The 23,914-nt window shown below is 42.9% G+C and overlaps 1 long non-coding RNA gene across 1 annotated transcript; it reads left to right on the top strand.

Annotated features, from left to right (window-relative positions):
• The first annotated feature begins 8,421 nt into the window (after positions 1-8,421).
• LOC129816480 (uncharacterized) lies at positions 8,422-20,706 on the top strand. The gene is made up of 3 exons (XR_008753560.1): positions 8,422-8,512; positions 12,814-12,904; positions 16,920-20,706. It is a non-coding gene; the product is annotated as an uncharacterized LOC129816480 (long non-coding RNA).
• The last annotated feature ends 3,208 nt before the right edge of the window (positions 20,707-23,914 follow it).

Raw genomic sequence — 23,914 nt, 5'->3', positions numbered from 1 at the left:
AACATTATTGAAGAAAATCCTAAAGATTGATTGTATACTTCGTTTGACATGTTTCTACGTACTATAATATGACTTTTCATCTGAACTTTTGCCTGGACCTGCCCGCGCGTCGTGAGTTTTGTGTACTGAACGCGCAAACAAAACTGAGTTATTTCGACATAAATGATGGATATTATCGAACAAAACAAACATTTATTGTGGAACTGGGATTCCTGGAAGTGCATTCTGACGAAGATCATCAAAGGTAAGTGAATGTTTGTTATGTGACTTCTGTTGACTGCACAATATGGCGGATATCTTTTTGTCTTGTTTGGGCTCTGAGCGCCGTACTCAGATTATTGCATGGTTTGCTTTTTCCGTAAAGCTTTTTTGAAATCTGACAGCGGTTGCATTAAGGAGAAGTGGATCTAAAGTTCCATGCATAACACTTGTATTTTATCAACATTTCTAATGAGTATTTCTGTAAATTGATGTGGCTCTGCAAAATCACCGGATGTTTTGGAAGCAAAACATTACTGACCGTAACGCACCAATGTAAACTGAGATTTTTGGATATAAATATGAACTTTATCGAACAAAACATACATGTATTGTGTAACACGAAGTCCTATGAGTGTCATCTGATGAAGATCATCAAAGGTTAGTGATTCATTTTATCTCTATTCATGCTTTTTGTGAGTCCTGTCTTTTGCTGGAAAAATGACTGTGTTTTTCTGTGGCTATGTACTGACCTAACATAATCGTTTGGTGTGCTTTCGTCGTAAAGCCTTTTTGTAATCTGACACGTTGGCTGGATTCACAACACGTGTAGCTTTAATTTGGTGTATTGCATGTATGATTTCATGAAAGTAAAATCTTTATAGTAATTTATTTGAATTTGGCGCTCCGCATTTTCACTGGATGTTGGCCATGCAGGACACTATATCCCAGAGAGGTTCATGCAGTGTAGAGAAATGCTTGTGCTTCTAGTTCTGACCATGCAGTAATATAACAAGTAATCTAACAATTCCACAACAACTACCTTTTACACACAAGTGTAAAGGAATGAATAATAATATGTACATATAAATATATGGATGAGCGATGGCCGAATGGCATAGGCAAGATGCAGGAAAAGTGTAGAGTACAGTATATACATATGAGATGAGTAATGTAGGGTATGTAAACATTATATAAAGTGGCATTGTTTAAAGTGTCTAGTGATACATTTATTACATACATTTTTTATTATTAAAGCGGCTACAGATTTTAGTGAGTATGTTGGCAGCAGCCACTTAATGTCAGTGATAGCTGTTTAACAGTCTGATGGCCTTGAGATAGAAGCTGTTTTTCAGTCTCTCGGTCCCAGCTTTGATGCACCTGCACTGACCTCGCCTTCTGGATGATAGTGGGGTGAACAGGCAGTGGCTCGGGTGGTTGTTGTCCTTGATGATCTTTTTGGATCTTCTTGTGACATCGGGTGGTGTAGGTGTCTTGGAGGGCAGGTAGTTTGCCCCCGGTGATGGGTTGTGCAGACCTCACTACCCTCTGGAGACCCAGTTGTGGGCGGAGCAGTTGCCGTACCATGCGGTGATACAGCCCGCCATGATGCTCTCGATTGTGCATCTGTATAAGTTGGTGAGTGTTTTTGGTGACAAGTCAAATTTCTTCAGCCTCCTAAGGTTGAAGAGGCGCTGTTGTGCCTTCTTCACCATGCTGTCTGTGTCGGTGGACCATTTCAGTTTGTACATGATGTGCATTTCGAGGAACTTAAAATGTTCCACCTTCTCCACGACTGTGCCATTGATGTGGATAGGGTGGTGCTCCCTCTGTTGTTTCCTGAAGTCCACGATCATCTCCTTTGTTTTGTTGACGTTGAGTGTGAGGTTATTTTCCTGACACCACACTCTGAGGGCCCTCACCTCCTCCCTGTAGGCCGTCTCATCGTTGTTGGTAATAAAGCCTACCACTGTAGTGTCGTCTGAAAACTTGATGATTGAGTTGGAGGCGTGCATGGCCACGCAGTCATGGGTGAGCAGGGAATACAGGAGAGGGCTGAGAATGCACCCTTGTGGGGCCCCAGTGTTGAGGATCAGCGGGGTGGAGATGTTGTTTCCTACCCTCACCACCTGGGGGCGTCCCGTCAGAAAGTCCAGGACCCAGCTGCACAGGGCGGGGTCGAGACCCAGGGTCTCGAGCTTAATGACGAGACTGGAGGGTACTATGGTGTTCAATACAGAGCTGTAGTCGATGAACAGCATTCTTGACTGACATTGACAGCAAATTTAATGATGGTGTTGGAGTCGTGCCTGGCTATGCAGTCATGAGTGAACAAGGATTACAGGAGGGGACTGAGCACGCACCCCTGAGGGACCCCTGTGTTAAGGATCAGCGTGGTTAATGTATTGTTACCTACCCTTACCACCTGGGGTGGCCCGTCAGGAAGTCCAGGATCGAGTTGCAGAGGGAGGTGTTTAGTCCCATGGTCCTTAGTTTATTGATGAGCTTTGAGGGCACGATGGTGTTGAACGCTGAGCTGTAGTCAATGAATAGCATTCTCACATGGGTGTTCCTTTTGTCCAGGTGGGAAAGGGCAGTGTGGAGAGAAATAGAGATTGCATCATCTGTGGATCTGTTGGGGTGGTATGCAAATTGAAGTGGGTCTAGGTTTTCTGGGGTAATGATGTTGATGTGAGCCATGACCAGCCTTTAAAAGCACTTCATGGCTACAGACGTGAGTCTTCGTCACAGACACTATGGTGGTCTGCTTAAAACATGTTGGGATTACAGACCCGGACAGGGAGAGGTTGAAAATGTCAGTCAAGACACTTGCCAGTTGGTCAGCGTATGCACGGAGTACACATCCTGGTTATCCGTCCAGCCCTGCGGCCTTGTGAATGTTGACCTGTTTAAAGGTCTTGCTCACATCGGCTGCAGAGAGCGTGATCACACAGTCTTCCAGAACAGCTGGTGTTCTCATGCATGTTTCAGTGTTATTTGCCTCGTAACGAGCATGGAAGTAGTTTAGCTCGTCTGGTAGGCTCGTGTCACTGGGCAGCTCTCGGCTGTGCTGCCCTTAGTAGTCTGTAATGGTTCGCAAGCCCTGTCACATCCGACGAGCATCAGAGCCGGTGTAGTATGATTTGATCTTACTCCTGTATTGACACTTTGCCTGTTTGATGTTTTGTCGGAGGGATTTCTTATAAGCTTCCGGGTTAGAGTCTCGCTCCTTGAAAGCAGCAGCTCTAGCCTTTAGCTCAGTGCGGATGCTCTCTGTAATCCATGGCCTCTGGTTGGGGTATGTACGTACGTTCACTGTGGGGACGACGTCATCGATGCACTTATTGATGAAGCCAATGACTGATGTGGTGTACTCCTCAATGCTATCGGAGGAATTCCGGAACATATTCCTGTAACAGTCCTGACCTGTTTTATGTTGTTTTTTATGTGTTTATGGTCAGGGCATGTGTTTTGGGTGGGCAGTCTATGTTATCTGTTTCTATGTTGGTTTTGGGTTACCTGGTATGGCTCTTGATTAGAGGCAGGTGGTTTGCGTTTTCCTCTAATTAAGAGTCATATTTAGGTAGGGCGTTCTCACTGTTTGTTTGTGGGTGATTGTCTCCTGTGATGTCTTCGTCGTTGTCGATGTATTTTCACATTCGGGGCTGTTTGGCTGTTCGTGCGTTTTGATGTAACGTTCCTGTCCGTGAGTTTACGTTTAGTGATGTGAGTTTATGTTCAGGTTTCGTTCTACGTCGTTTTCTTATTTTGTAAGTTTGAAAGTGTTTTGTTTTGTTTCGTGTGGCCGTCGTATTTATAATAAAGATGGCTTATTTCCCACAAGCTGCATTTTGGTCTGAAGATCCTTCTCTCCTCACCTCTTCCGAGGATGAGGAGAGCGACAGCCGTAACAGAATCACCCACCACGCTAAGACCAAGCGGCAAGGGAGAAATAAACGGAGTAAGGGACAGGAGAAGAAGGAGCAATGGACATGGGACGATTTATTGGATGGAAAAGGTGTCTACACATGGGAGGAGATCCTGGCTGGTAGAGATCGCCTCCCATGGGAACAGCTGGAGGCACTGAGGAGAGCAGAGGCTACCGGAGAGAGGAACCGGAGCTATGAGGGAACGCGTCTGGCACGGAAGCCAAAAAAGCCCGTAAGTAATTCCCAAAAATTTCTTGGGGGGGGGCTAGGAGGTAGTGGGCCAAGGGCAGGTAGGAGACCTGCGCCCACTTCCCAGGCTTACCGTGGAGAGCGGGAGTACGGGCAGGCGCCGTGTTACGCAGTAGAGCGCACGGTGTCTCCTGTACGAGTGCATAGCCCAGTGCGGGTTATTCCACCTCCCCGCACTGGTAGGGCTAGATTGGGTATTGAGCCAGGTGTCATGAGGCCGGCTCAACGCGTCTGGTCTCCAGTGCGTCTCCTCGGGCCGGCATACATGGCACCGGCCTTACGCATGGTTTCCCCGGTTCGCCTACATAGGCCGGTGCGGGTTATTCCACCTCCCCGCACTGGTCGGGCAACCGGGAGCATTCAACCAGGTAAGGTCGGGCAGGCTCAATGCTCAAGAAAGCCAGTACGCCTCCACGGTCCGGTATTTCCGGCACCACCTCCCCGCCCCAGCCTAGTACCTACAGTGTCTACACTACGCACTAGGCTACCAGTGCGTATCCTGAGCCCTGTTCCTCCTCCACGCACTCTCCCTGTAGTGCGTGTATCTAGCCCGGTGCCTCCAGTTCCGGCACCACGCACTAAGCCACCTGTGCGTCTCCAGAGCCCTGAACACACTGTATCTTCTCCCCCTACTAATCCTGATGTGCTTGTCCTCAGCCCGGTGTCACCAGTGCCGGTACCTCGCATCAGGGATAGAGTAGGCTTTGAGAGTACAGTGTGCCCTGTTCCTGCTCCCCGCACTAGTAGGAAGGTGCTTATCATTAGCACGGTGCCTCCAGTTCCGGCACCACGCACCAGGTCTACAGTGCGCCGTATCCGGCCAGAGCCATCCGTCTCACCAGCGCCATCTGAGCCATCCGTCTCCCCAGCGCCATCTGAGCCATCCGTCTCCCCAGCGCCATCTGAGCCATCCGTCTCCCCAGCGCCATCTGAGCCATCCGTCTCCCCAGCGCCATCTGAGTCATCCGTCTGCCAGGAGCCTGCAAAGCCGCCCGTCTGCCATGAGCCTGCAAAGCCGCCCGTCTGCCATGAGCCTACAGAGCCATCCGCCAGACAGGAGCCGCTAGAGCCGTCAGCCAGACAGGAGCCGCTAGAGCCGCCCGCCAGACAGGATCTGCCAGAGCCGCCAACCAGACAGGATCTGCCAGAGCCGCCAACCAGACAGGATCTGCCAGAGCCGCCAACCAGACAGGATCTGCCAGAGCCGCCAACCAGACAGGATCTGCCAGAGCCGCCAACCAGACAGTATCTGCCAGAGCCGCCAGCGAGCCATGACCAGCCAGAGCCGTCCTGCCATGACCAGCCAGAGCCGTCCTGCCATGACCAGCCAGAGCCGTCCTGCCATGACCAGCCAGAGCCGTCCAGCCAGGACCTGCCAGAGCCGTCCAGCCAGGACCTGCCAGAGCCGTCCAGCCAGGACCTGCCAGAGCCGTCCAGCCAGGACCTGCCAGAGCCGTCCAGCCAGGACCTGCCAGAGCCGTCCTGCTATGACCTGCCAGAGCCGTCCAGCCAGGACCTGCCAGAGCCGTCCAGCCAGGACCTGCCAGAGCCGTCCAGCCAGGACCTGCCAGAGTCCCTCAGCCAGGACCTGCCAGAGTCCTTCAGCCGGGATCTGCCCCTTGTCCCGGTGTTGCCCCTTGTCCCGGTGCTGCCCCTTGTCCCGGTGCTGCCCCTTGTCCCGGTGCTGCCCCTTGTCCCGGTGCTGCCCCTTGTCCCGGTGTTGCCCCTTGTCCCGGTGCTGCCCCTTGTCCCGGTGCTGCCCCTTGTCCCGGTGCTGCCCCTTGTCCCGGTGCTGCCCCTTGTCCCGGTGCTGCCCCTTGTCCCGGTGCTGCCCCTTGTCCCGGTGCTGCCCCTTATTCCGGTGCTGGTCCTTATCCTGGTGCTGCCCCTTGTTCCGGTGCTGCCCCTTGTCCCGGTGCTACCCCTTGTCCCGGTGCTGCCCCTTGTCCCGGTGCTGGCTGTTTATTTAGGGGAAGGTAGTTTTAGGGTGGTCAGTGGAAGGGGTAGACAGAAGAGGGGAGTGACTATGGTGGTGTGGGGAGAGCGTCCAGAGCCGGAGCCACCACCGTGGTCAACTGCCCACCCAGACCCTCCCCTGGACTTTGTGCTGGTGCGCCCGGCGTTCGCACCTTGAGGGGGGGGTTCTGTAACAGTCCTGACCTGTTTTATGTTGTTTTTTATGTGTTTATGGTCAGGGCATGTGTTTTGGGTGGGCAGTCTATGTTATCTGTTTCTATGTTGGTTTTGGGTTACCTGGTATGGCTCTTGATTAGAGGCAGGTGGTTTGCGTTTTCCTCTAATTAAGAGTCATATTTAGGTAGGGCGTTCTCACTGTTTGTTTGTGGGTGATTGTCTCCTGTGATGTCTTCGTCGTTGTCGATGTATTTTCACATTCGGGGCTGTTTGGCTGTTCGTGCGTTTTGATGTAACGTTCCTGTCCGTGAGTTTACGTTTAGTGATGTGAGTTTATGTTCAGGTTTCGTTCTACGTCGTTTTCTTATTTTGTAAGTTTGAAAGTGTTTTGTTTTGTTTCGTGTGGCCGTCGTATTTATAATAAAGATGGCTTATTTCCCACAAGCTGCATTTTGGTCTGAAGATCCTTCTCTCCTCACCTCTTCCGAGGATGAGGAGAGCGACAGCCGTAACAATTCCAGCCTCTGGGTGAGCGTTTTCTTGGTTGCTTATGGTGGAATACAGCTCCTTCAATGCTGTCTTATTTCCATTGTCTGACAGTAGTGGTATGTAAACAGCTACGAAGAATACAGATGACAACTCTCTTGGTAGGCATTGTGGTCTACAGCTTATCATGAGATACACTACCTCAGGTGAGCAATAGCTCGAAACTTCCTTAGATATCATGCACCAGCTGTTATTTACAAAAATACATAGTCTGCCGCCCTTATCTTGTCAGATGCTCCTGTTCAGCCATGACTCCGTGAAGCATAAGATGTTACAGGTTTTAATGTCCCATTGGTAGTTTAATCTTCCGTGCAACTCTGCGATTTTATTCTCCTAGGATTGCACGTTTGCTAGCAGAATGGAGGGAAGTGGGGGTTTATTCGATCGCCTACAAATTCTCAGAAGGCAGCCCGCCCTTTGGCCCCTTTTTCCCCGCCTACCCTTCACTCAGATCACGGGGATCGGGGCCTGTTCCCGAGGAAGCAGTATATCCTTCGCTTCGGACTCATCGGAGTCTTGAAAGGAAAAAAAGGATTCTGCTAGTCCGTGGAGAGTAATCGCGGTCCAGATGTTTAGAAGTTATTTTCGGTCATAAGAGACGGTAGCGGCAACATTGTGTACAAAAGAAGTTAAAAAAGAAGTTACAAGCGACGCAAATAAACAAACAAAAAAACACAATCGCCTGGGGGCTCGTAAAACTTCTGTCTTCTTCTCCAGCGCCATGTAGTAGATGTGGGGCATCCTCAACTTCATGTTCAGAGCAGGCTGTTTTGTAGCTGTGTATGAGGACTAAAAGGAGCAGTCAAGTATGTGGGCCTTATTTGGCAGGTCCCACTGTCATTTTGGAAAATGTAACAGTTTTCAAGTTTTATTAGTTGTATGTACGGGATACACAATGGTATACACAGTCCAACAAAAAGCTTACTTGCAGGTTCCTTCTTGGCAATGCAACAACAATAACAACAATAGGAAATAATACAAACAAGAATACGAACATAAAGTAAATGGCACAGTAGAAAAATTTCCTTTCAGAAAACTGGCCTCTCATAGATCATGGATCCTCCTCTCATGGTTTGTTTGGAGTTAGGAATAACAGGTTTCTAGAACACATTACCGATGTCAAGTCTGACAGCTAGTGGCATGCCTATTTACAATATATGTATTTTTCGATCTGATATGTTTGCTCATTTAGTTTTCCAGTTATTTTGGTAAAATATTGTATTCATAAAAGTGTCAATGGAAATCTTCTCTGTTTTTGTTAAATAACATTCTATGATCACAATCACTATTAACGCTACTATTTCATCTGATTTAACTGAATTGGATAAATTGCACATATAAATAAAATTGAATACATATTCATATAACTGTAGTATAGTATAATTCTGTTGATGTTATCTAATTCAAGCTCATACCCCAGGTAAGTCTAGCCATTTAGATGAACATCAGATGATCATTCTGTTTGAAGCAGTGAGCTCTAAGCATCTAGTCCTCCCATGTTGAGGTGGAGAACATCTCACGAGAGCTGCTGGGTTACTGATGACTCAGTGGAGTCTTATCTATTCCGAGCTCTACCCATGACATTGTGAGGTGGAGCTGTGTGTTGAGAGTGTTTGGCAGTCTGAACAACTCGGTGATGCTGCGAAGATGTTCATGTGGTGTGAACACTGATGTTGGTGAGTACAGCTTAGCTGAGGTTTGTGTTCAGTGAGTAGTTACTGCTCTGTGATGCTTAGCTCAAACTTGACAAAATGTCTGTCTTGCTATTTTGTGTTTGGTTTGCAAAGACAAGGAGAAGTATCCCAAACCTGTTGAATCAACGTTGTTTCATTGTAATTTGTCAATGTATTGTGTCATGGAATCTATGTAGAAAATAAACTACATACAAAAGTATGTGGACACTCCTTCAAATTTGTGGATTGGGCTATTTCATCCACACCCATTGCTAACGTGTATAAAATCGAGCACACAGCCATGCAATCTCCATAGGAAAATATTGGCAGTGGAATGGACTTACTGAATACCTCAGTGACTTTCAGCATGGCACTGTCATAGCATGCCGCCTTCGAAACAAGTCAGTTCATCAGATTACTGATCTGCTAGGGGCTGCCATGGTCTACTATAAGTGCTGTTAAGGTGAAGTGTAAACATCTATGAGCAGCAAGGGCTCAGCCGCAAAGTGGTAGGCCACACAAGCTCACAGAACAGGACCGTCGAGTGCTGAGGTGCAGAAAAATTGTCTGTCCTCGGTTCCAACACTCACTACCGAGTTCCAACATGCCTCTGGAAGCAACATCAGAACAATAACTGTTCGTTGGGAGCTTCATGAAATGGGTTTTCATGGCTGAGCAGCCGTACACAAGCCTAAGATCAGCATACACAATGCCAAATGCGGCTGGAGTGTTGTAAAGCTCGCCACCATTGGACTCTGGAGCAGTGGAAATGCGTTCTCTGGAGTGATGAATCACGCTTCACCATCTGGCAGTCCGACGGACAAATCGGGGTTTGGCGGATTCCAGGAGAACGCTACCTGCCCAATGCATAGTGCCAACTGTAAAGTCTGGTGGAGGAGGAATAATGGTCTGGGGCTGTTTTTCATGGTTCGGGCTAGGCCCCTTAGTTTGAGTGAAAGGAAATCTTAACACTAGAACATACAATTACATTCTAGACGATTCTGTGCTTACAACTTTGTGGCAACAGTTTAGGGAAGGCCCTTTCCTGTTTCAGCATGACAATGCCGCCGTGCACAAAGTGAGGTCCATGCAGAAATGGTTTGTCAAGATCCATGTGGAAGAACTTGACTGGCCTGCACAGAGTCCTGACCTCAACCCCATCAAACACCTTTGGGATGAATTGGAACGGCGACTGCGAGCCAAGCATAATCGCCAAATATCAGTGTCCAACCTCATTAATGCTCTTGTGGTTGAATGGAAGCAAGTCCCCGCAGCAATGTACCAACATCTAGTGGAAAGCCTTCCCAGAAGAGTGGAGTCTGATATAGCAGCAAAGGGGTCATGTAGTTTTGGTCATGTAGTGTACTTTGGATTTGAAAAAAGTATTCATCGTCTCCATTGATTTGATTGATTTAGTTAGATTAGATTAATGTTTGAGATGGAGATGTGAATCCAACATATCAATTATTAATTTGTAGACAAACTGGAATTGAAGTCAGTGGCACAGATGGAACTATCCAAGCAAAAGATACATCTTCAAATGTTGATATTTGGTTGCCTTGTCAACCAAGCACAATTCAATATTGGTTTTGTAATCAGCATGCAAATAGCTTGAAGTTAAGGCTATCTTAGAAACGAAGGTAACATTCAACCTTAAAATGTAACACATCCATGGCCGCATTGAGGTTACTGTAACTGTATATTTCTTCTTATGTAATCATATAATGTATGTGCGTTCAAGATAGCTTGTAGAGGTCTTTACAGGTGAGTGGAGACCTTCACAATTGCTGCAGAACCTCGAGAGGCATTGATCACTTGCACCATGTACTTTTTATCTAATCTCAACTGCAATCCAGGTCGTTTGGTTCTGCTACCAGATGAAGCACAGTGATAACACATTAATCTGTTGTATAAATAAACAAAATATTTGGAATGTATTCCCGTTGGAACTTTACTGTGCTTTTAAATTGTTAAAAGCACAGTTATAGACATTTGCGTGCTAACTAAACCAAATATCAGAAAAAAATTTCATTGGAATTTGGTTGTGCTATTAGATGGTTGAAAGCATAGTGAAAATGCATTGTGAATTCAACTAACCCTTGGCTGTCTTTTTGAGTGGGTGAATATAGGTTGTAATCTCATTGATCAACGTCTCAACCAAATATTACCCAATTATCCATGTTGAAATTATGTGGTGTGCCTAGTGGAATGATTCACTCATGATGATCAAACTGACTCAACCAATTTACAATAGTAAATTGCTCCAAAATAAATATTTGAATGTTTTCCCCACACACCTTACTGTGTAAGGTAAGAATTAAAGTGTAATGTCACTCCCTGCTAGTTTGAAACAGCTTTCCCACTTGACCTCTCCTATTGCAATAGGTTGACTGTTGATAGCATCAAATGTCATGGTAAATTATGCAAGACACTAATAACAATGGTTACTGAACCACCAATTAGCTGAAACATATCATGATAGAGGTCTGTCTTGAGTTTCTGCCATTTGTGAGGGATGGTACTTAGTATCTTCAAAAAGTATTCACACCCCTTGACTTTTTTCACATTTTGTTGTGTTACAGCTTGAATTTAAAACGGATTATATTTAGATTTTGTGTCACTGATCTACAGAAAATACCCAATTATGTCAAAGTGGAATTATGTTTTTAGGAAATGAATCTCTGAGCATGGTCAAGTTATTAATTACACTTTGGATGGTGTATCAATACACCCAGTTACTACAAAGCCCCAGGCGTCCTTCCTAACTCAGTTGACAGAGAGGAAGGAAACAGCTCAGGGATTTCACCATGAGGCCAATGGGGATTTTAAACCAGTTAGTGAGTTAAATGGCTGTGATAGGAAAAAAAAATAGGATGGATCAACAACATTGTAGTTACTCCACAATAATGACAATAATAACTGACAGAGTGAAAAGAAAGAAGCCTGCACAGAATAAAAATACTCAAACATTAATCATGTTTGCAATAAGGCGCTAAAGTAATACTGCCAAACATGTGGCAAAGAAATTCACTTTTTGTCCTGAATAAAAAGCATTATGTTTGGGGCAAATCCAACACGACACATTTTCAAGAATGGTGGTGGCTGCATTATGTTATTGGTATGCTTGTCATCGGCAAGGACTAGGGAGTGTTTTAGGATAAAAATAAACGGAATAGAGGTAAGCACAGGCAAAGTCCAAGAGGAAAACTTGGTTCAGTCTGCTTTCCAACAGACACTGGGAGACAAATTGACCTATCAGCAGGACGATAACCAAAAATGAAAGGCCAAATATACACTGGAGTTACTTACCAAGACTGCATCAAAAGTTCCTGAGTGGCCTAGTTACAGTTTTGACTTAAATCGGCTTGAAAATGGCTGTCTAGCAATGATCAACAACCAATTTGACAGAGCTCGTATAATTTTTTAAGGAATAATGGACAAGAACCATCCAGGTTTGCAAAGCTCTTAGAGACTTACCCAGAAAGATTCACAGCTGTAATTGCATCCAAAGGTGATTCTAACATGTATTCACTCAGGGGGTTGAATAATTATCTAATCAAGACATATTAGTGTTTTATTTTGTAATACAACTAATGTGGAAAATGTCAACGGGTGTGAACACTTTCCGAAGGCACTTTCCGAAGCTAATTAACAAAGGGCTTCCTAAAGTAACAACTGCTTGTCATTGCTGTCACTATGGAAACATAATTTCCCCTTACTGCAGCACAGTAATGGTAAATGTCCTTGGTACCATCTTGGTTCACCACTGCTTACTTAAAGTCCGGAATTTAATCGTTGCAAATGAGGATTTCAAAATCAATTGTCAGCTTCATGCTTTTGGGACACATCAAACGCACCTCTGAAAGTGCAGTGCGGAAAATCCTCTATTTGCAAACATTGAATTCTGAAAATAGCTTCCTTTTGGCACCTGATTTGTTTATATTACTGGTAGCTTTGTCCTCTTCTCTATGTAATGGTGGCCTTTCCTAATGCAATGTTTCACAATCCATTCCCGGGGGGCCTCTCACAATTTGGTTCGGACTCAGCGATGACACACCTATTTCAACTAATCAAGAGTTTGGTGTTTAGTTAAATCAGGTGTGTTAGTGCTGGGTTATAAAAAGGGATCAATCCTAATTTCCACTTTTGTAAGATTTTCATTTAGTTATACATTGATGTCATAGTGACAATTTGACTTGAGTGTAGGTTAGGATTCACTCCATGGTTTTAAAATGGAATGTCATGCAACACCATATGTTGTCAATCCACTTGAGTCTAATACCTTTTCCTTGTCGCTCTTTCAGACTCAGAGACCACAGAATACGAAGGTGGAGACCCCATTGAGACCAAAGAAGGAAGCAGAGGTATTCAGAACCAGGCTTAATGTGTGGCAAGGTATATTTTGAGAACATCTGTGTAGTATTCACTCCAAGCGACATGGTAGTTGTAGGGCTCTATTTTAACAAACCTAGCGCAATGGTAAATATTAGCGCTGGTGGTAGCGTTATAGGTTCGGGGTGTGTCAGAGATATTTTTGCCTTTTTCAGAACTTGAATTATGTGCACAGTAGCAGGTGGTGGTGCAAAAGGTCTGAGCTTTGATAAATGAACAAGTTGTGGGTGTGTCGTGGATTGGATCCTCACTTTGTCATTCAGAGCGTGCTCCATGGCTATGTGGTTGCTTCAAGTTGTGTATTTACGGTCTTGTATGTATTGTATCGTCATCATTTCCAATTTGAATGTTAAATATCCTGCCCCATATTTGCTAAATATTTTGAGAACTTTTGAAATCCACATTGTTCTTATTGCATTGCTTCAATCTAGAAATATGTTGTTAAACATTGGCTAGAGCATTCACACTGATATAGGGTCTAGGTCTACTGTAAATTGCAGTCTGGACATGGACATGCCAAACATAGTCAATAAGCAAGATTAAATTCACAAGGCAATTGATAAGGCCTGAAAAGAGTGTATAATATTAATCAAATTCTAATAAAAATGAAACAACAACTTGTTTTAAATAGGCTATGTCTAAATATAGTTATATTACAGAAAAAGCAACTTGGAGGGTTTTATGCGCATCTAACCTTTTCACACGAATGGATACAAATCCAACATAAAGTGAAAGGGGGAATGTCCACTCAATGTTATACTGCCCACAAACGTCATGTTTTATAAACACCACGAACCATCTTACAGATCATATTTGCAATTCTCCAGAAATAGCAGATGGAATTGCATTGCATTCGAGCCATGTACGTTCACAACATAAACTCATAGATGGTGAATCTTTCTAATACTAGGCTCCAGTCAATTGTATTGTTGCCTATGTTGCTAGGCAGATTATCTATCTCTGGTTGATATGGAATTGTAGGAGGATTGAATAGTTTGGAGGAGCATGTGTCTTGGGTAATCGGACGAGTGGCCCTCTTTGAAAATGGAGATGAAAAGCCTACTCGAACAAGCAACATAAAGTATGCAGGTAACATTGCCTTTGGAAAGTATTCAGACCCCTTGACTTTTTCCACATTTTGTTACGTTACAACCTTATTCTAAAATGTATTTAATAAACAAAATGCCTCATCAATCTACACACCATACCCCATAATGACAAAGTGAAAACAGTTTTGTAGAAATGTTTGCAAATGTATAAAAAATAAAGAACAGAAATACCTCATTTACATAAGTATTCAGACACTTTGCTATGAGACTCGAAATTGAGCTCAGGGTCATCCTCTTTCCATTGACCATCCTTAAGACATTTCTACAATTGATTGGACATGATTTGGAAAGGCACACACCTGTCTATATAAGGTCCCACAGTTGACACTGCATGTCAGAGCAAAAACCAAGCCACGAGTCGAAGAAATTGTCCATAGAGCCCCGAGACAGGATTGTGTCGAGGCACAAATCTGGGGAAGGGTACAAAAACATTTCTGGAGCATTGAAGGTACCCAAGAACACAGTGGCCTCCATTATTCTTAAATGGAAGAAGTTTGGAACCACCAAGACTCTTCCTAGAGCTGGCCGCCCAGCCAAACTGAGCCATCGTGGGAGAAGGGCCTTGGTAAAGGAGGTGACCAAGAACCTGATGGAAACTCTGACAGAGCTCTAGAGTTCCTCGGTGGAGATGGGACAACCTTCCAGAAGGACAACCATCTCTGCAGCACTCCACCAATCAGGTCTTTATGTAGAGTGGCCAGACGGAAGCCACTCCTCAGTAAAAGGCACATGACAGCCTATTTGGAGTTTGCCAAAAGGCACCTAAAGACTCTCACACCATGAGAAACAGGATTCTCTGGCCTGATGAAACCAATATTGTACTATTAGGCCTGAATGTTTTATTTACCTAGGCATGTCAGCTAAGAACAAACTCTTATTTTTAATGACAGCCTAGGAACAGTGGGTTAACTGCCTTGACCAGGGGCAGAACAACAGATTTTTACCTTGTCAGCTCAGGGATTTGATCTAGCAACCTTTCTGTTTCTAGTCCAACACTCTAACCACTAGGCTACCTGCTGCTGCGAATGCCAAGCGTCACATATGGTGGAAACCCGACACCTTCCCTGTGGGGATGTTTTTCAGCACTAGGGACTGCGAGACTAGTCAGGATCTAAGTCAAAGATGAACGGAGCAAAGTACAGAGAGTTCCTTGATGAAAACCTGCTGTAGAGCGCTCAGGACCTCAGACTGGGGCGAAGGTTAACCTTCCAATAGGACAACGACCCTAAGCACAGAGCCAAGACAATGCAGGAGTGGCTTCGGAACAAGTCTCTGAATGTCCTTGAGTGGCCCAGCCAGACCCTGGACTTGAACCCGATCAAACACCTCTGGAGAGACCTGAAAATAGCTGTGCAGCAACGCTCCCCATCCAACCTAACAGAGCTTGAGAGGATCTGCAGAGAAGAATGGGAAAACTCCCCAAATACAGGTGTGTCAAGCTTGTAGCGTCATACCCAATAAGACCCGAGGCTGTAATCGCTGTCAAAGGTGCTTCAGCAAAGTATTGAGGGTCTGAAAACGTATGTAATTATATAAATAAGCCAACAGTTCTAAAAAACAGTTTTTGCTTTGTCATTATGGGGTATTGTGTGTAGATTGATGAGGGGGGGAAAATTATGTAATACATTTTAGAATAAGGCTGTAACATAACAAAATGTGGAAAAAGTCAAGGAGTCTGAAAACTTTCCAGAGGCACTGTATGTGGATTGAGAATAATGAAAAAGAATGAGGTCAAAAAAAACTGTAGTACCATTTTTTCCATTTTACTACAATCAAGGTCACACAGAATGTTTCTTGGTAGTCTTAAACAAATCTACTTTGAATCAAAAATATATACCTCACACATGGCTATGGGCTTATACAGTTAAAATGTATTTGCATCACAATATTACACTTTATTTACATCACAGAATACTGAAATAAAACAAAAACGTTTGACATAGAAACACCTGATTTTCCGGTGTTAAAAAAAAGTGTATTAATGATGAAATTATGAAACATATTAACATTCCACCAATGAGGCCACTAGAGGGTGATTTGGTCATTTGACTGCAGGAAAGGTCTACAACTTTTTAATTCATAGGCTACTTGGCTAATGGCAAGGATAAAAAATATGCACCTATGTGATGCTGCTAAACCAGCCTAAGCGGAGGGTACGCTATGCTTGGTTTTTAATCAAATTAAACAAAATGGGGGAGGAACCAAAAGTTTTTATGTTTTCTAAATACGAGATTCACCAGGACAAAATGCACATCTCTCTTCCATGGGCAATGTGTATCATGGCTGGATAGGCTGCCTTTCCGCTCTCAAAATCCATGCCATTATCAACTGTGTTACAGTACCTGTAGGACTTGCTTTTTGGTGGGTCTTAAAACTTCCCATTAGCGCAGCATTAAATTGTCAGTGTTTTTAAGAACACACCTCAAATATTGCCCCCCCTCCCACTTCAGCGCAAGTGAGCTGATATAAGACAGGTAAATTGCTGAACCTGGTGTTAGGGCTGGAAAATGACAGTGCGACAGTCTTAAACATGACAAAATTGCAAATTAATGTGCATTTGACACTTGCACCTCCTTAGCGTCAGACGAAAATAGAGCTCATAGACGTCTTAACCTTCACATTCTCTGCACCAGATAGCTGAATATCATTTAAGCCATCAGTTGGATTCACAGCATTATCTGTATAGAAAGAAAAATGACTTTTTCCATGGTTGCTATGGATTTGAAAAGGAACATTGCTCTTTATAATTCTAGGGTTTAGGCATGTTTGTCCTACCTGTTGCTCACAATTACAGGTAACTATACCAACTGAGGTAGACGTTCTGAATTATTAAAGTATTTCAGGTAGAATAACTGACAAATTGGCTAACAAATACAACTATTTGTGTTTCATGTTTTATCTTGCCACAGGGGACAGAATGATGGACAGCTGGGGCAAAGGACTTCAAGACATCTCCAAGCCCTCCAGGCAAGCAAACAGGGTGGAGCAAGCAGCCACCCAGATCAAGCACCAAGGGGTCAAGTCTCTGATAAGAGCACATATGCTAATCTAACTGGGCCAGTAGGGGAGTCCAAGGAAAGTGTGTCTTTAGCAAGCGGTTACTATGACAGCAGTTTCAGTATCTATAATGTAAGGATACTCAAACCATACTCCTTTAGGTAAACATTACCAAGACGCCTGGGTAACACACTTAGGAAAGCAGACATTATTCAAGCGCACCCATCTCAAACACCCGCAACACAACACAAGTCAATACAAGTATTTCAGATGACTTACTATTACACTGTGCAACACATAATAATGCTTTAAGAAGTGGATTGTTGCCCTTGGGAAAGCTCCCACTTAAGAAAGAATAAAGTCACTGTGGTGTATGTATGCATTTGCTGTCACCACATGAATGGAGGTGCAGGTGATATACTGAGGAGGATCACTCAGGGATTTAATTGAGTAGCTGTTACAACAGATTTCACTACTGATATGATTAGTAAACATTCCTTAAAGAGGCAATCTGCAATTAATATACTTTGGGACTTTTATATGAATGATATACTGTGCACTGAGTATTCCAAACATTAGGAACACCTCAGAGCAGCCTCAATTTCTTCAGACAAATACTCTACAAAGTGTCGAAAGCGTTCCACAGGAATGCTAGCCTATGTTGGCTTGAATGCTTCCCACTGTTGTGTCAAGTTGGCTAGATTTCCTTTGGGTGGTGGATCATTCTTGATACGCACGGGAAACTGTTGAACTTGAAAAACCCAGCAGCGTTGCAGTTCTTGACACAAACCGGTGCACCTTGCACCTACTACCATACCCCGTTCAAAGGCACTTACAGTTTCTGTCTTGCCCATTCAAATCAAATTTATTTATATAGCCCTTCTTACATCAGCTGATATCTCAAAGTACTGTACAGAAACCCAGCCTAAAACCCCAAACAGCAAGCAATGCAGGTGTAGAAGCACGATGGCTAGGAAAAACTCCCTAGAAAGGCCAAAACCTAGGAAGAAACCTAGAGGAACCAGGCTATGAGGGGTGGCCAGTAATCTTCTGGCTGTGCCGGGTGGAGATTATAACAGAACATGGCCAGGATGTTCAAATGTTCATAAATGACCAGCATGGTCAAATAATAATAATCACAGTGGTTGTCGAGGGTGCAGCAGGTTAGCACCTCAGGAGTAAATGTCAGTTGGCTTTTCATAGCCGATCATTGAGAGTATCTCTACTGCTCCTTCTGTCTCTAGAGAGTTGAAAACAGCAGGTCTGGGACTGGTAGCACGTCCGGTGAACAGGTAAGGGTTCCATAGCCGCAGGCAGAACAGTTGAAACTGGAGCAGCAGCACGGCCAGGTGGACTGGGGACAGCAAGGAGTCATCATGCCAGGTAGTCCTGAGGCATGGTCCTAGCGCTCATGTCCCCTGAGAGAGAGAAAGAGCTAAAGAGAGAATTAGAGAGAGCATTCTTAAATTCATACAGGACACTGGAGAAATACTCCAGATATAACAAACTGAAACGAGCCCCCCGACACATAAACTACTGCAGCATAAATACTGGAGGCTGAGACAGGAGGGGTCAGGAGACACTGTGGCCTCATCCGATTATACTCCCAGACAGGGCCAAACAGGCAGGATATAACCCCACCCACTTTGCCAAATCACAGCCCCCACACCACTAGAGGGATATCTTCAACCACCAACTTACCATCCTGAGAGAAGGCAGAGTATAGCCCACAAAGATCTCCGCCACTGCACAACCCAAGGGGGGCGCTTGAATGGCACACATACACAATCCATGTCTCAATTGTCTCAAGGTTTAAATATCCTTCTTTAACCTGTCCCCTCCCCTTCATCTACACTGATTGAAGTGGATTTGACAAGTGACATAAATAAGGGATCATAGCATTCACCTGGATTCACCTGGTCAGTTATTAATGTTTCATATACTCAGTGTATATACGTATTAATTCTTGAAGAATACAACTTTTAAATGACTCATGAGCCTACTTCAACTGTCGTACCCCATCAGAACCCAAAAATAAGCTTATATTACTCCATTGTTTGTAAACAATGTAATTGAACACAAACCCTTACACCTCAAAACATAGTTAAAACTATAACTATGATCTTATGGATGGTCTGTCCTTGCATCCAGTTTGAGAGTAGTTACATTTCTCCAGCCCCATCCCTCATCTGTTTACCAAAATCAGTGGCTGGGGGGTCCAGTTTATTATTGTTTGAATCACAGATTGCCCCTTTTAGCATCAAATTACTTTCTGACCTATATTTACAATTTCCTTCAACTCTCACAATTTCCTTCAACTCGCCCATTACAATTTTGCTTTCAATTTTGACCAACACCAGTCAGGGAATGAAAATAAATAAAGTGGGCAAATTGTGCAAGCAAGCAGTTACTGCATTCCAAACATTTCCAAAGTTTGAGCATAGCCTTGCTTCGTTAGCTTTGTTTGGATTTCACATGGACTTATATCAACTGCCATTCAGAGCACTGTTAACATCACATTGTATGTGTGAGGTATTATTGATTATTGATTATTCTTCTATGGTTGATATGCATGCCATTGTTGAATAGATGATTTTCAGTTTGCCATGCCTGCTGTTTACAATCTTGTGATTTAACAGACAGAATGATGTGCTTGAAATCTTTCGTTTCATATCAGTGTAATATAATTTTGGCAGCCTAAGAGCTCTATTTGTACAATCCAAATGCAAACGTGAATCTTAGTGCATTCGCAGAAATATTTGAGCTATTTTGATGGCAGGAATTATGGGCGCAACCCCTGGGGTTAGCGTAAAGCGGCAGGCTTTCTATCGATTCATAAATTGTAGGTGTGACGAGGGCTTTTTATGTGGTTGCTTCAAGTTGTGTGTTTATGGTGTTTGATGTCCAATTCGCAATGAAGGCATGGATGTTCGTCCTATCCATTGAAGATAGTTGATTAAATATTATAGGGCTACAGTAACCGTATAACAGGCCTAGCTATAACAAAGATGTATAAAAAAAATACAAAATAAATACAAAAAAAGTAGGCTAGTTGGCTTCAACATGGAAATTAATTTGGCTACATATAGCATTTGCATTTCGAAAATTGCATTTCATGTCCGAGCCATGGACATTGCCTTCCAAACATGATAATAAGATTAGGCTACCTTCGCCGTTGATATGACCCGTATGGTGACTTGCCAGGTAAAGAATTGTAAAGGTAAACAAACAAACAGGCAAACATCAATAGTGAATTCAGCGCCACAGACAGAATTACCACGATTTTACATTTAGGTCCAACAGAGGAAAGTGGATTTTTTTACAAAATTATCAACGAAAAACAATAAGCAATCTTTTTTTTTATCAACAATGCTTCCAAACAGGCTTCCTGCAGTCACTTAGAAACCTGGCACTTTCCCATCCGAACACAATAGGCATAAATATATACAGTGGGGCAAAAAAGTATTTAGTCAGCCACCAATTGTGCAAGTTCTCCCACTTAAAAAGATTAGAGAGGCCTGTAATTTTCATCATATGTACACTTCAACTATGACAGTCAAAATGAGAAAAAAAAATCCAGAAAATCACATTGTAGGGGTTTTAATGAATTTATTTGCAAATTATGGTGGAAAATAAGTATTTTTTCCACCATAATTTCCACCTCTCTCATCTTTTTAAGTGGGAGAACTTGCACAGTTGGTGGCTGACTAAATACTTTTTTGCCCCACTGTATATATTAAAAAAATATATATATTGAATATTTAAAACATACAATATAGTTGAAGTGAAGCCGCTCAACAACTGCATCACATTAGTCATCTAACAGCCTCCCATCCAGAAACACACACAGAAGCAACCAGGGTCAACACCCTGCCCCAACCCCCCCCCCCCCCCCCCCCCCCCGGGAAAGAATAAATAAATACAATAAATACATTCCCCACCCCCAAGACCCATCCCCCCTCCGCACCAACAACCAACAAAATGAACAAAAGAGAAAGACAAAGGAAAACAGAAAACAATGCAAAAAACAAAAGACATCAAGGACAACAAAAATCATAACAGCAAGGCCAACTGAATATGTTTAAGTGCATGTTTGGCACTATTTACATGTGTGTGTGTCCGTGTGTGTGCACATGTGTGCATTTGAATGAGAGTTTGTGTATATTGCATGTGTACAAACATCCTCACGGCATCAGCCTCAGGCAAACCGGCATTAACTGTAACAACACTGCCCCTCAGTGTCACTCAAACGTACTTTTTTTAATGTTTCATTTTGACTTAATTATTACTTCTATCTTTGACCGTCATTCTAATCCCGCCCAGCAACTCCACTTCCACTTCAGATCCCACATCCCAACCCTCAGCTTCCCTCAGCTTCCCTCAGCCCATCCCACCTATCTCTGCTGGCCACCCTCTTCGGATTTCTATGCACAGTATATCTTTCAACTCTGCTGTGATGTTTAACATACAATTTCAATCTATCTAATCGAACAGAAGATACACAGATTGCGAGTTGAAGAGGAATACTTTTACTAAGAGTATTAGTATACAGTAATAGTTATTGAATGACCTGGTCTCTCCAGATCTCCCAACAGTACTATTTCTAGGGTCAATTTTAGATCAATGTTATACATTTTCAACTATTCCTGGGCAGTACCAAAATAAATGGTCTATTGATTCTGTATCCTCACAACAAAATCTGCAGTGCTTCGATGATTGTATGCCACAAATACTCAACATTTTGTTGGTGGCAAGAATTCTATATAATATTTTTAGCTGAAAAGCACGAAGTCTTGAATCTTGCGTAATTTTATATATCAACTCATACACCCGTTACCATGGAATCGGTACATCAAAAATCTCTTCCCTACTATTCTGCAATCTGTATGGCACAGCTGTCAACATCCTGGTCCTCAAATGAAACTGCTATACTTTCCTATTTATGCAATTTTTATTCCTGCGTCAGTTGTGATCCTTTATATTGGGCAGACAGACCAGTTCCCTACCTCCTCCTACTGCCACCTGCCTCCTCCATTTTTGGGGTAATGCTGTAATCAATTGGTTGTATTCTTGGATTGAGCAGAAATTCCCATACAGTTCTGATAACTCCATGAAAGACATAACTCTACCATTCCAATTTACAATACAATTTAAAAACAAAATATACTTTTCAAACATATTTTCCATGAAAACAGGTATTTTATCAACCAGCACATTTGAGTTCAGCCATAATATTTGTTGTAATATTTGTTCTATCTTTTCAAGGGAATGAAATAGAAATTTTAGCCAGCTCTGGAATGCTTGTTTGAAATATATTAAATTAAAGATTCAATTAATTCAATTAATGGAAATGAGACATGGCAATCTGCACAAAGGTAAAAAGGCAATTTTGAAGCTTTTCTTAGTAATCTACTTGAGATCTATTTAGGGTTCAAGTAACACTTTGAATAAGTAAAGCTTTAAGAGAGTTTAGTGCTTTTACATTTAATAATCTCAACCCACCCAATTCATATTCAATGTATAGATAGACACACTTTATCTTGTCTGGTTTAGCGTCCCAGATAAAGCGAAATATTTTTTGCTCATATGATTCGAAAAAAAAATCATCAGGAGTAGGCAGCACCATAAGTAAGTGAGTAAACTGAGATATGACTAAGGAGTTAATCAGTTTTATATTAAAATTCATTGAGGAGAGCTCATTTATATCTTTTGTGATATGAATACCAAGTATGTCTACTTCACCGTCAGCCCATTTTATAAGTAAACTGCAGGGTAATGTAAAAGTAAAATTTGGTAAAGGTCCAATATGTAATATTGTACACATCATAATTAGGTTTTAGTCCAGAGAATCCAGAAAATGTCTCTAGATCTTCAATGAGACATTGCAGGGATCTAGCTTGCGGACTTAATATAAAACTTGAGTCATCGGCATACATGGAAACTTTTGTTTTTAAGCCTTGGATTTGTAATCCTCTAATGTTGTTATTTGATTTTAATAGCTAGCATTTCGATGGCCTTAACAAATAGATATGGTGACAGCGAACACCCTTGTTTAACTCCTCTTGACAATTCAAAACTCTGAGAAGTAGCCACTATTTTACACATGGGGTTGCTATACATTACTTTTACCCATTTTATAAGAGAATCACTGAAATTGAAAAAATCCAGGCATTTATAAATAAAATCTAGTCTGACTTTATCAAAGTTCTTTTCAAAATCCGCAATAAATACCAGGCCTGGCTTCTTAGATGTTTCATGATGTTCTAATATTTATAGTAGTTGTCTTGTATTATCTCCAATGTATCGTTCATTTAATGGATGAACAATACCTGGTAAAACCTTTTTAATTCTGAGTGCTATGCATTTCGCTATTATTTTTGCATTACGACTTTGAAGTGTAAGTTTTTAAGATAGACTGGGTCTTTATATTTGGTATCTGGGTCTTGTTTAATAATAATGAAATTAGACCTTCCTGCTGAGTACCTGACAGACTACCATTTCTATAGGAGTGGTTAAAACAAGCTAACAATGGAGCTTTGAGTATATCAAAAAAGGCTTGATAAGCCATCAAGCCCTGGGGTTTTTCCAGACTGAAAGGATTTAATAGCCTCAAAAAGTTATTCATCTGGAACTTGGCCATCGCATTGATATAAATCAATTTTTTTAATATAGAGACCCGTTCCGACCAGACCCAAGGATTTTCTTTAAGCTACTTTATTAACCGGAGCTGATAAAGTACGAGGGAGAGGAGATAGAGAGAGGTGGATATCTATCAGGGGCCAATCCATGTGTGTAGACTACAGTGAAAGTAGCAGTCTACCTGTGGCTCTTGATCGTTGTAGCTTTTTCCTCTCCTTGAAGTTTTAATTACTTAATTTAACTCCCGTTTCCCTTAAATAGATATCTC

This window comes from Salvelinus fontinalis, chromosome 19 (genome assembly GCF_029448725.1).
Source record: "Salvelinus fontinalis isolate EN_2023a chromosome 19, ASM2944872v1, whole genome shotgun sequence".
In the NCBI taxonomy this organism is placed as follows: domain Eukaryota; kingdom Metazoa; phylum Chordata; class Actinopteri; order Salmoniformes; family Salmonidae; genus Salvelinus; species Salvelinus fontinalis.
This window is presented reverse-complemented; position numbering and strand designations above follow the sequence as displayed.